Raw genomic sequence first — 13,279 nt, forward strand, 5'->3', positions numbered from 1 at the left:
CCCGCAGGTACAGACGCTCGTTTTGGAGATCCGCCAGCCTAGGGTACCTATTCAGCTATTTTGGACTGCTCCTTTGTTCCGGAGCCTAGCTTGTGGTATAACTTCCTTTGTTGTATGTATAAGTGTTCATTTGGGCACGGCGGGTCCCTGTCCCGCCATATGATACGGTCATTACTCTTAGAGGTCTGTGGACATCTGTGTGGGTCTGTTTGTAGTTGTTGATGCATTTTACGACTATGACTTATGTTTGGGGCGTACCCATTCGTAATGGCAGCCTTGTCGGCTTGCATATATATGTATGTTTGGTATTTTTCATATCGTGGCAGCCTTGTCGGCTTGCGTAGGAATATATACATGTTGTTGTTTAAAAAGTGCAACTCCTCAGGAGACAGGTGCCTAAGACATACAAAACTTGGCAGCTTTAAAATAACACTCTACCTTTTTATACAAATGAGATCATGACATGCTGATTATAAATGATTATAGTTAACAGATAATATGAGTGTCCAACTCGGGCACTAGTCATGGCCTGCGGGGTTGGGTCGTGACAAAAGTGGTATCAGAGCGGTTCTTCCTCGGAGTGTCTACAGACCGTGTCTAGTAGAGTCTTGTTTATCGATGTGTTGTGCACCACATCTATAAACAGGAAGCTACAGGACATTTAGGATGTTACCTTTCTTTCATATCTAAGATCGTGCGATAGAGCCCAGTCATAGGAAATGAAATTCCTTATACTAACCCTTGATTTCAGCAGTAGAACGGCATCGACCGAAGAAGGTGACTGATGATAATGGAAGTTTCAAAGCACGCAGGTAAGCAACGGTGCGAAGAATGTATATCGGGTAAGGTATTTGAAGTACGATTGAAATGTAAAGTTAAAGATTGAAAGGGAAGGTAAATAGGAAAGTGTAACAGGTGCAGTTTGGATTAGACATACGAGGTAAGTCCATCATTTTCATACTGTTGTTAATATTGGGAGCCCTGTGTGGCTATGATATGATATGATGTGTATATATATATATATATATATATATATATATATATATATATGTTGGCCCTGTGAGGCATTGTTGGTATTTCCTGCGTGTAGGTTCTGGGATAGTAAGAAAATACAGAGGGAACTCTGCTAAAATTTTTCACAAGTATAAAAGGAATGAGATATTAGTTCGTGATATGTATGGAAAGGTCGTGTCAACGGTAATGATAAGAGTTTACTAAGTGGTGAGTGCAGTTGACTGCGAGAAATAAGTTAATCGTTGAATTGATGGTAATAGTAATTATGAGATCGATATCAATATAGTAAAAAGGAAATGCTAGGGCAATTTGGAAGGGTCTGTGATAATAAGAGATGATTTAAAAAAAAAACTGGCAAATCTTAATAGGGTGTTATATGAGGTACCGACTGAATTGATAAGCAGGGACAAATTATGATGAGCTTATAGTTAAAAGAAGTAATAGTATGATTAAGACAGGAGTACAGAAGAAAAAGAATTGTGACGGATGTGAATATATTGATAAGACAGCTTGCGAGGTAAGACATCTTGTGAGGGATTAAAGGATAAGATTGACTATGGGGTCGAATACGAATAGGATATAAAGTGAATAAAATAAGGATTATTATGAAGATGAATGGAGTTTAGTGAGGAAGCGATTAAAAGATATGACGTGATCTATGTGACTAGAATATAAAGGTAAGTGTGAAATGGAAAAGCGAGTTATAGAACGAATAAGGAAGAGTTATTAAGTTTTGTAGGGAAAGTTCAGAGTAAAGGTTATATGATAACGGAAATGATAACGAGTACAAAAAAAAGGGAGTAATTGAAAGAAGGAGATAAGAAGGAAGCGAGATAACAGTGTGGTAATAGGTCACGACATATGTAGCCGAAGACACGAGTACTACAAATAACGGAACTGTGAAAGACCAAGTTATAGAAAAATGAGCAACGACGTAGAATGAGTGCTAAGAAATGACTGGTATGACAAGAATAAACAAGGATGGACAGAATACACTTGGAAAATAAGAAAGGGGTTATGCACAAGTTATGTTTTCCGAAGGAAACAGAGGTAGCATAAGATTCTTCGTGCACAAAATAAAAGATAGCCATAGGCGGGAGAAATGATAAGGGGATTCCAAAGGAAGCACCTAAGATAGACATAATTAATTGAGTACGAGTATGGAACGAAAGGGGAATATATATTTATGAACTTAAAGGTGTAGTACGATGATGAAGTGATAAGATAAGGCTATCATTAAAATGAATCTGATACGATCTTGAGTGAGTTAGATGTCGGTACTGGGCACACAACAAGGGAGAAAGGGCATAAGGCATAAAGGAGTACTGCGTGTACACGACCTCACCTCGGAAATAGGGGAATCCTTAAAGGACCAAGGACGGTAGGCTTGAGGAGCAAGTGATGTATTGTAAACTTATTAAAGGAAACAGATGATATAGGTTGGGATAAAGATAATGTTACAAGAGGATTTGGACACTTATAATCAGAATATAGGTGCTACCTAATTGAGAATTTGGAACGACTACAAGTACTAATTAATTATTGATTGGAATGAGTGGAATGTGGCCTTGGATGAGTTGCTACATTGGTCGCATTACTCGAGTACAGATTACCGGATGAGATTTGTACTCTATATATAGAAAGGCTCTCGTCGCTTCATGATTTTTGCTAAGGTTTCGAATGTGGATAATCAAAGCTATAAATTATAAAGAAAGACATAGATATGGTACAGTATACCAAGCGAATTGAAAAGGGATAAGATGAATTTAAGATTGGAGAGAGAACATAGAGCAGGATATAAATAGATAATGGTATAAGTACACCCTTAAGGGGGAAAGCGGATAAGAGAAATGCAAGTGTGAGATCGAAACAATGGACACTACAATATATTTAATATGAGTGCTTAAAACCTTAAGTGAGATCCCTCGTTGGGACAAGTTAGTAAGATCTGGAAGCCAACAATAAATGGGTAGAAGTCAGGATGGTATCTGAGACAGTGCTGAGAATTATTTGTAAAGACCTTGGATAATATGACATTAGAAAGTAGATGCTTATGAAAAGAAAGAGTATGACAAGAGATATTATAAAGGATAGCAATGCTATACCAGATTAGAGGCTAAGATGTTGGCAATGGAGTTGCTCGTTAATAATATGGTGACTTATAAGTAGCAAAAGGAGAAAGGGTAGAAAATCTCCTATAGTAGGATACAAGAAAATCAAAGGGGTGAATAAAGAAAAGGAAAGAAGTATGACAAGATAGACAGCAAGTGAATTTTTGTACAAATAAGACATGCAAAGCAGAATGAACCAGGAGAAGAAAAGACTATGATTAAGATTAGATGTACTTTATACGAGTTGTACAAGAAGGTTATGCAACCTACTAATATTTTTATGCAAAAAAAAAAATAATAAAAAAAAATATATATATATATATATATATATACTTGATAAGAAAAGTAAGGATTCAGTAATAACAATGCGGTTGCGATATTCTGGACACATTAAGGAAAGGTGTAAGATGGTTTGAACCAAAGTACCGAGATAGAATTAGTACTGAGGGCAAAAGCCATAGTTAAGCCCCGATATCAATTGAAAGATATAAGAGAAGAATGTAAGGTCTGCATCAAGACTGATGAGACGACGCCAAGGTATTCCTCGGGCTGATTTGAGCGCCTTTGCGTATTCTTGTAAAGATTGCGGCATAATGTGTAATAGGAAAACTAAAGACGAAAATCCGAGTAAAGAGGCAATAGAATATGTCTAAGGTGTTACAAGTCGGGTTAAGGGAAATTGTGAAATGGTTTAAGTAAGACTTCATGAGGTTCCCACATGTATTAACGCAAACACAGGAGCTTAGTTTACAGCTAACTTCTGGAGATCATTCCGGAAGGGATTGGAGACACAGGTGAGTCTTAGTATAGCATCTCACCCACAGACTGGCGGACAGGCCGAGCGTACTATTTAGACGCTAGAAGATATGTTGTGGGCCTGTGTTATTGACTTTAGAGGTAGTTGGAACGATCATTTTTCACTTATCGAGTTTGCCTAATATAGTAGCTACCATTCTAGTATTCAGATGGCACCGTATGAGGCCTAGTACGGCAAGAAGTGCAAGTCACCTATTGGCTGGTTTGATGTGGGTGAGACCAAGTTGATAGGCCTAGATATGATTCAGCAGGCGGTTGATAAAGTAAAGCTTATTCAGGAGAGATTACTGGCAGTCCAAAGTCGGTAGAAATCATATGCAGATAATTGACGTCGACACTTGGAATTTCAGGTTGGCGATTGGGTGTTCTTGAAGGTGTCACCCATGAAGGGTATTATGAGATTCGGCAAGAAAGGGAAGTTGAGCCCGAGATACATTGGACCTTACCAGGTTATCCGTAAGGTAGGCCAAGTTGCCTACGAGTTAGATCTACCAGCAGATTTAGAAGCAGTACATCCGGTCTTCCATGTGTCAATGCTTCGGAAGTATATAGGCGATCCTTCCAGGGTATTCCCTACAGATGATATTCAGGTAACAGAGGAGCTATCATACGAAGAGCAGCCTATTGCCATACTTGATCGACAAATCAGGAGGTTACGAACAAAAGATGTGGCGTCGGTTAAAGTGTTGTGGCGGAACAATAATAGGGAGGAAATGACTTGGGAGGCTGAAGAGGAGATGAAAAAGAAATATCCTCGCTTGTTTTCCACATCTACAGGTAATTTAAACTCCTTTGCTTGATTGTGTTAATTGGCTGCTCACTTTATATGTTAGCGATAAGGAAAACCCTTCCCAAAACTCTTATAGAACCCAACGGGATAAAATCGACATTCAAGGACGAATGTTCTAAAGGGGGGGAGGATGTTATGTCCCGTATTTTCATACATTGGGACGTTTTAAAATAAACGCGACAAGTTAAAGACAAGACTATCTTAAGGTACGAAGTAGAGATTTTAACTTCCGGTTTCGTTTCGAGTCACAATTTATCTACAATTTTCGTTTGGCATTGAAGTATTAATGGAAAATTGGGATTAAACTAACCATAATAGGATTAATAAGTGGGATTGGAAAGACAAAAATCTGCCCACTATTTTAGGCCATGTTTGGCCGTGCACTATAGTGCCTTGGTCAAGGAATCTTGACCCAATTTAGTGTGATCCACATGTCCAAGGCATGGAGGGGACATATAGACAATAAAATCTGTTCACTCCACATTTTCACAACTCATTTCAACATTCCAAAGTGTAGAACACTTAGAGAGAGAGAGAGGGAAGCTCTCGGCTAAGAGCTAACCGAGAGTGAGGTTCAAAAATTGCTCAAAAATTCCAGTTTTCTCCACCAATTTTACTCCTCATCTAGTGTATAAGAAGGTGTAGTAGTTGTTGAAAAGAAACAAGAAAGTGTAGCACCTAAATAGAGTTGAAGTTTCGGCCAAGGTGAAGAACAAGATTGAAAGGTAAGAATGCTTATTGTTCTTGTGTTGCATGATAATTTGAATGTATAATTCATGTATGTTGTTGTTGGATTGTTGTTGTGGTTGAAGTAGAAAGTGAGCCGTGAGTGTGGTGAAGTCATGATTGATTTCATTTTGCATGTATTGTTGATGAATTGAATAGGTATCAACATAGGTAAATGAACAAAGATTGTAGAAGTTTGGTTGTGATGTTGCATGTTGGATATTGGACTGTTTTCTTGAAATTAAAATGAGCCGTGTGCCCTTGATTCTAATGAAGTCATGCTTAATCTTCTGGTACATGGATTGGAAGTGAATTGAATGTGTTGTAGTATGGATAAATGGATGAAAATCATGAAGTTGTTGAAGTGGTGTTGTAGCCGTGTGAGTGGACTGTTTTGGAGGGATTTAGGGACTGTTTTGTGTCACATTTGGATTGTTGTTGTTATGAACATTGTGGTGTATTGTATGCATGTTGAATATGTGAATTGAGGTGTTAAAGAAATGAATTATGTTGAAGTGTATAGGCAGACCAAAACCGTGGACTGTTTTGGTACTAGAAGTCAATTTGTGTGTGTTGAATGTTGATTCTTGTTGCAAACGTTTAGTGAAAGTAAAGTGCAATGATTCAAGTTAAAACTGAAATGAATTGTGGACTGTTGTAAGAATGAAGATGATGCTAAAACAGTTCCAAGAACCATGAAAGTAATGTCATTAAACGTGTTGTTGTTGTTGCAAGTTAAAACTGGAAAATTTCTAAGCGAGAATGAAAACGTTATGTGTGTTGTTTAGCCGTGTGTATGGGGCAGTTTTGAATGATGTATGGACTGCCCGAGTTCCCTAAGTAGTGTTTAAACAAGTTTGGATTGATACATGAAAGAACGATTGGCAATGTTAGTTTGTAGCGCTAGTTGGTTTGAATGCGAACGAAACGTCGTTTAAATGTTAGAAAGGGATCGTGAGCGTCAAAATACGTATTGAATTCCCTTGTAGACTAATTGTAGCTCTTCATATCTTGATATAGGATAAGTGTTTTTGGGCAGCAAGTACAAGTTAGAATACAACTAAACGCTAAAGGTATGTAAAGCCTATTCCTTCTTTCTTTTGGCATGTCCTAAACGTAAGTATGAAATAATATGAACCTTGGGGTAAATTCTATTCTCTAGTTCCATGCATGACTTATGATTCTATATTTCCTTAATGCTATTGTCACGAGCCTACCATATGATTGACTAATGAATGATGTATAGAAGTTCCTACTCTTAAAAGAATGGCATGAATAGAAGCATACTTGACTTCCAAAAACTACATCATGGAAATTGATACATGTACATGAAAGCTGAAACGTTCCTTGCTATGGCTTGTAATGAGAGTTGAAAAGAATTGAATATGATTATTATCCCAATACTTTAGAGCTGGTTAGTTGCTTATCTATTGAGTCTCAAAAGTTGAATGGCTTATATGTGGTTGCTTATTATTCTGCTCGTGCTTATCACTATATCCTTCACTAAGTCCCGGGCCAGGACACGTTTTCGTGCGCATGTTTATTATATTATTCACCGAGTCCCTCACTAGAGGGTCGGGACACGTTATATATATATATATATATGATGATGATATGATGATATGATGACATGATGATATGATGATATGGAGATGGTGGCCAGGAGGGCATATATTCCTATTACCGAGTCCCTTACTAAAGGGTCGGGACACGTATATGTTTATGTTTATGATGCTATGATTATAATTACCGAGTCCCTCATTAAAGGGCCGGGACACGTTATATATGTTATATACAGAATGAGTATGCAGCATTGATTACACAACTCTATATTGAGATTGATATGAGAATGATACAGATGAAAAATGTTCAAAGGCATGTTTTATGAAATTCTGTTTGTTGTATTGAATCCTATACACCTTGTCTCAGTATGAGTCTATTATTACATTTCATGCTTTACATGCTCAGTACACATCCCGTACTGACCCCCTTTCTTCGGGGGGCTGCGTTCATGCCCGCTGGTACAGACACTCGTTTTGGAGATCCGCCAGCCTAGGGTACCTATTCAGCTATTTTGGACTGCTCCTTTGTTCCGGAGCCTAGCTTGTGGTATAACTTCCTTTGTTGTATGTATAAGTGTTCATTTGGGCACGGCGGGGCCCTGTCCCTCCATATGATACGGTCATTACTCTTAGAGGTCTGTGGACATCTGTGTGGGTCTGTTTGTAGTTGTTGATGCGTTTTACGACTATGACTTATGTTTGGGGCGTACCCATTCGTAATGGCAGCCTTGTCGGCTTGCATATATATGTATGTTTGGTATTTTGCATATCGTGGCAGCCTTGTCGGCTTGCGTAGGAATATATACATGTTGTTGTTTAAAAAGTGCAACTCCTCAGGAGACAGGTGCCTAAGACATACAAAACTTGGCAGCTTTAAAATAACACTCTACCTTTTTATACAAATGAGATCATGACATGCTGATTATAAATGATTATAGTTAACAGATAATATGAGTGTCCAACTCGGGCACTAGTCATGGCCTGCGGGGTTGGGTCGTGAAAAATACGCCCACAGAATACGGACCGTAAATTGAGTTTACGACCACTGTTGCACTTTCAACTACTGTTCATTTCAAATCAGATTTTAAGTGATTAAAAAGGAGACCTAAGCTCATTAATTCATTTCATTTCCACACCACTTCTCTCTAGAAACCTCTAGAATATTCTCCACTCTTCATCTACAAGAAAACAAAGGAAATCAAAGATCAATATCAAGAATTCAAGAAAATCAAGTGTATGAAACTCATTAAAGATCATTCCAGTCAAGAAATCCCAATGGAGGTGAACTAGGGTTTTTGCTCAAGTGGAGTATTGTCAACCAAGGCTTGATCCTACGACATCTAAGGTAAGATTTATGATATTTCTATGTTGTTTAAGGTATTTGAGAGTTGAAACACTTGGATTGTAGAAGGGTATAGAAAAATGGGTCATGAATGTGGAATAGTGCCATTTTGAGAAATAGCTTGAATTGAGTTATGATTCTTGATGGGTTGTGATGTAAATATGTTATAAATGATGTTGAGAACATGAGATGAGCAATGTATGTGAATGGACGTCGTCGTGTGTTATGATCATGGATATGGGTGATTGTAAGTAAGTCTAGAAATATGGATAATGTGGATGAATAATGACTATCGTTATAATATTGTGAATGTATTATTGACGTTTGGGAGTGGATATACGCTATGGAGGAATGTCGTATAAATAAAGGAGGTGCTGTCTGATTTTCTTTAGTTTCAGTCATGTATGCTAGCTATCGATTTCTAATGATGGTATGACCTTAATGAAGGTAGAAACGTGAGCGTTGAAGGAGAACGTGCAAGTGGTAAATAGTTGAACGGAAAGGTATGTAAGGCTAACCCTTCTTTCATAAGGCATGGTTCTTTGGCCAAATGTCTAAATGTTCTATAAGATTATGATATCTTTCAATGATTTGATCTTCCGAGCTTGTAAGCTCACGATTCTTGATACGCTACGATTGTACTAAGTTCCTCGTATGACGAGTAAGCCTATAAAGATAGATGTGATGAATGACGATAATAGTGAGAATGATATGGATGACGACTATGATAGTAATAGCGATGACGATAACGATGACGATGATGATAGTAATTATAATAGTAAGGTTGCTTATGAGCTAGTATGTATATGTATCTATGTATGACTATTATGGAACCCCGAGCTTATGAGGCCTGGTAGGATATGTAAGTAACTATGTATATGATTATGTAACGCGCGCATACCTCTGCAGATGGTACGGGTAACCCTGAAGCCTTGGTAGGGCCAGGTATGTGTAATCTTGAGCCTTGGTTGGCCAAGTATGTATGAAACACCGATCCTGCATGGTCGGGTATGCTATGTAAATGCTATGTATATGATATGAGTGTGTATATGATATAGGCACGAGTATGGATACAAATATGATACGATATGAATGTGAATAAGGGTATGTATACGAATATGAGTACAAATATGGAACGGATACGAATATGGATATATGTACACAAATACGCATTAGAAATGGAAAGTCCCTATGAAAGGCAAGTAAGTGCTTATGACGATGATATTACTATCTCCCATCCTGTGTTATATTTCAGGTTGCTTATTATGCTTCTACATTGATATTGATCATGCTTTACATACTCAGTACATTCTTCGTACTGATGTCCTTTTGTTTGTGGACGCTGCGTCATACCCGCAGGTGCACAGGGAGACAGGATTGATCCATAGCTACATCCCCAGGGACTACATAGCAGAGCTCCATTTCATTCGGAGCCATAGCTTTTGGGTACTTATTCTTTTGTGTACATAATTATGGGCATAGCGGGATCCTGTCCCGCCTATATGATATGTTATACTCTCCTTAGAGGCTCGTAGACATGGGTATATGGTTAGATATGTTTGGCCTCGGCGGCCTATATTTTATACATCATTTTGTTAGCCTTGTCGGCTTATGTACTTGGGTATGGCACAGATGCCAAGGTTGATATAAGAGTTATCGTTGTCCAATGGGACTAGTGTCACGACCCGACTAGGGGGCCACGACGAGCACCCGGTGCTACCCCACCCGGGCACCCCGTTATCATGCATATCATAACATCTAGGTGAACCATAATTCATTTCATGCATTTTAAATCATTAATCAAGCTAGTCCCATTGGACGACCATCATCAATTAACATATCATGGGCATCTATGCCATGTCAAATATACAAGGCCGACTAGGCCAACAAAAGATATACAAAACATAGGCCGACATGGCCAAACATCTCTACCCACATACACATGACTACGAGCCTCTAAGAGTATGACATATCATGAGCGGGACAGGACCCCGCTATGCCCATAGTTATATACACAAAAGAATGAGTACCCAAAAGATATGGCTCCGAAGGAAATGGAGCTCTCTATGAAATCTTCAAATAGGCAGCTATGGGTCAAGTCTGTCTCCCTGTGCACCTGCGGGCATGACGCAGCGTCCACAAACAAAAGGACGTCAGTACGAAGAATGTACTGAGTATGTAAAGCATGATTAACATTGATATACAACATAATGAACAATATATGGAATAGCATAGGAGGGGAGACAATAATATCATCATCATCATGTCGCTTACTTACTCACATCGTCATTCGTATTCTTATACATAGTCTCATCACATTCTTTTACATAATATATATATATATATACATACATAATCATTTCGTATACATGGCATTTACATAGCGTACCCGACCTCATTGGATCAGTATTTCATATACATACTTGGCCAACCAAGGCTCAATGTTACTCATACCTGGCCCTACCAAGGCTTCAGGGTTATCCGTACCATCTGCAGATGTGTGCGCGTGTTTCGAAATCGTATACATATTCTATACATATTCATACCCATATATTCTACCCGGCGTTATAAGCTCGGGGTTTCATTATAGCCCTTCAGGGGCACGTATGAGCATAACAGCCCGTAGGCACTCTTAGCATCATTATTATCACCGTCATCATTACTATCATTATCGTTATTGTTACTTCTATATCGTAGTCCTACTCGTCACCTGAGGTGCGTAGCGCATTCGTAGTACCAATCAAGGATAGTGAGCTTATGAGCTCGGAATGTGAAACATTTGTAGTCAACATGCTCATATAGAGGGATTAGGAGTTTGGCCAAAGAACCATGCCTTATGAAAGAAGGGTTAGCCTTACATACCTCTTTGTCGAATTATTCTACACTTGCACGTACTCCTTCGATGCTCACGTTTCTACCTTCATTAAGGCCATACTATCATTAGTATCGATAACTAGTGCACATGGCTAGAACTAGAGAAAATTGGACAGCATCTCCTTTATCTATACAACATTTGTCCATATCATAATTCAACCCCAAACGTCAACAACACATTTATAATATCATTTCCATGGCCATTAATCATCTACATTATCCACATTCTCAATTCACTTCCATTTGTCCCTATTTAGGGTCACAACACCCAACTTCGTTCATCCATATACAATGTTTATTTCATGATCTTAACGTCATTTATAACACACTCATATCACAATACAACAACAATCATGATTCAATTCAAACTATGTCTCAAAAACGTCACTATTCATCATTCATGTCCTAGTGGACCATGTTTTCTACAATCCATGCATTTTAATTCTCCAATACCGTAAACATCATATAAAAATCATGAATCTTACCTTAGAAGTTGTAGGGACAAGCTTTTGTTGATAATACTCCACTTTGAGTAAAACCCTAGTCTTTCTCCATTTGGGTTTCTTGACTTTAGATGATCCTTGATGGGTTTCTACCTTGGATTTACTTGTTTAATGTGGTTGATGGATTAAATACCCTTGAAAACTTGTACAAAAGTTGTAGAGAGATGTTTTAGAGAGAGAGAGGAAATGTGGAAATGATTTTCATGAACTTGGTCTTTATTTATTAAATCATCACCGAACTGTCGGGTTCCATTATACGGTCCATTATACGGTCCGTATAATGGTTATACGGTCCGTATAATAGACCGTGAAATGGGTCTGCCCAGCACCCCTTCACTGTGACTACTTGACGGTCCGTTATACGGTCCGTTATACGGTCCGTAAAACAGTTTTACGGTCCGTATAACTGACCGTAAAACGTTACTAGTGAGCAACCTTTCACTGTGACCATTCGACGGTTCGTTATACGGTCCGTATAAATTTTATACGGTCCGTATAACTGACCGTAAAATTCCACCAGCAACCAACCTTCACTGTGATGGTTTTACGGTCCACTATACGGTCCGTATAACATTATACGGTCCGTATAATGAGCCGTAGAACTCATCAGTCACTGAACTTAGTTTCGCCACTTCGTTTGATCTCCGATCCTCATGGAACCTTCTTAATACTTGTTTAACACTTCAATACTAATCTAAGGGACGTTATAACTCTTTCCCAAAATGCCCTTAAGTCATCATTAACCCGATACTCGTATTTCGCTAGTTCATTCACTTGCGTACCAACGGAAGATTTTTCCGAGGTGTAACAACTAGCATGCTGGATGAGTATATATGTATATGTTTTATTATGTGGCTCACCTAGATGTAAGTGTAAGCGTAAGACAAGGGGTGCTCGGGTGGGCTAGCACCGGGCACTCGTCGCGGCCCTCTAGACAGGTCGTGACACCACCCCTCCCCCCCTCCCCCAACAAAATATTTTTTTTAAAAATAGTTTTGAATTTTTTTTATTTTTGTATTTTTGAACAACCCACCCCGCGTGACCCAACACCTCACCCTCCCAAAAAAATTAATTTTGGTTTTAAAAAAAAGTTTGAAAAGTTTTTGTTTTGGTTTTTTGCACCACCCCCACCCCCCTCACCCACAAAAAAAAAAATTAAAAATAAGTTTTGATTTTTTTTTTGTTTTTTTGCACCACCCTTCCCCCATGACCCAACACCCCACCCTTCCAAAAAAAATTAATTTTGATTTTAAAAAAAAAATTGAAAAGTTTTTGTTTTTGGTTTTTTGCACCCCTCCCCACCTCTCACCCCCACCCTCCCAAAAAAATTAATTTTGGTTTAAAAAAAAGTTTGAAAATTTTTTGTTTTTGGTTTTTTGCAACCCCCCCCCCCCCCCCCCCCACACACACACACACATACACCCCCAAAATTCAAAAAAAAAAAAAATTGAAGAGATATTTTGAATTTTTTTTTTTGGTTTCTTACTCCACCCACAAACCCCCAAAAAAAATTATTTTGTTTAAAAAAAAATGGTTTTTTG

Source organism: Lycium barbarum, chromosome 5 (genome assembly GCF_019175385.1).
Source record: "Lycium barbarum isolate Lr01 chromosome 5, ASM1917538v2, whole genome shotgun sequence".
Classification (NCBI taxonomy): Eukaryota; Viridiplantae; Streptophyta; class Magnoliopsida; order Solanales; family Solanaceae; genus Lycium; species Lycium barbarum.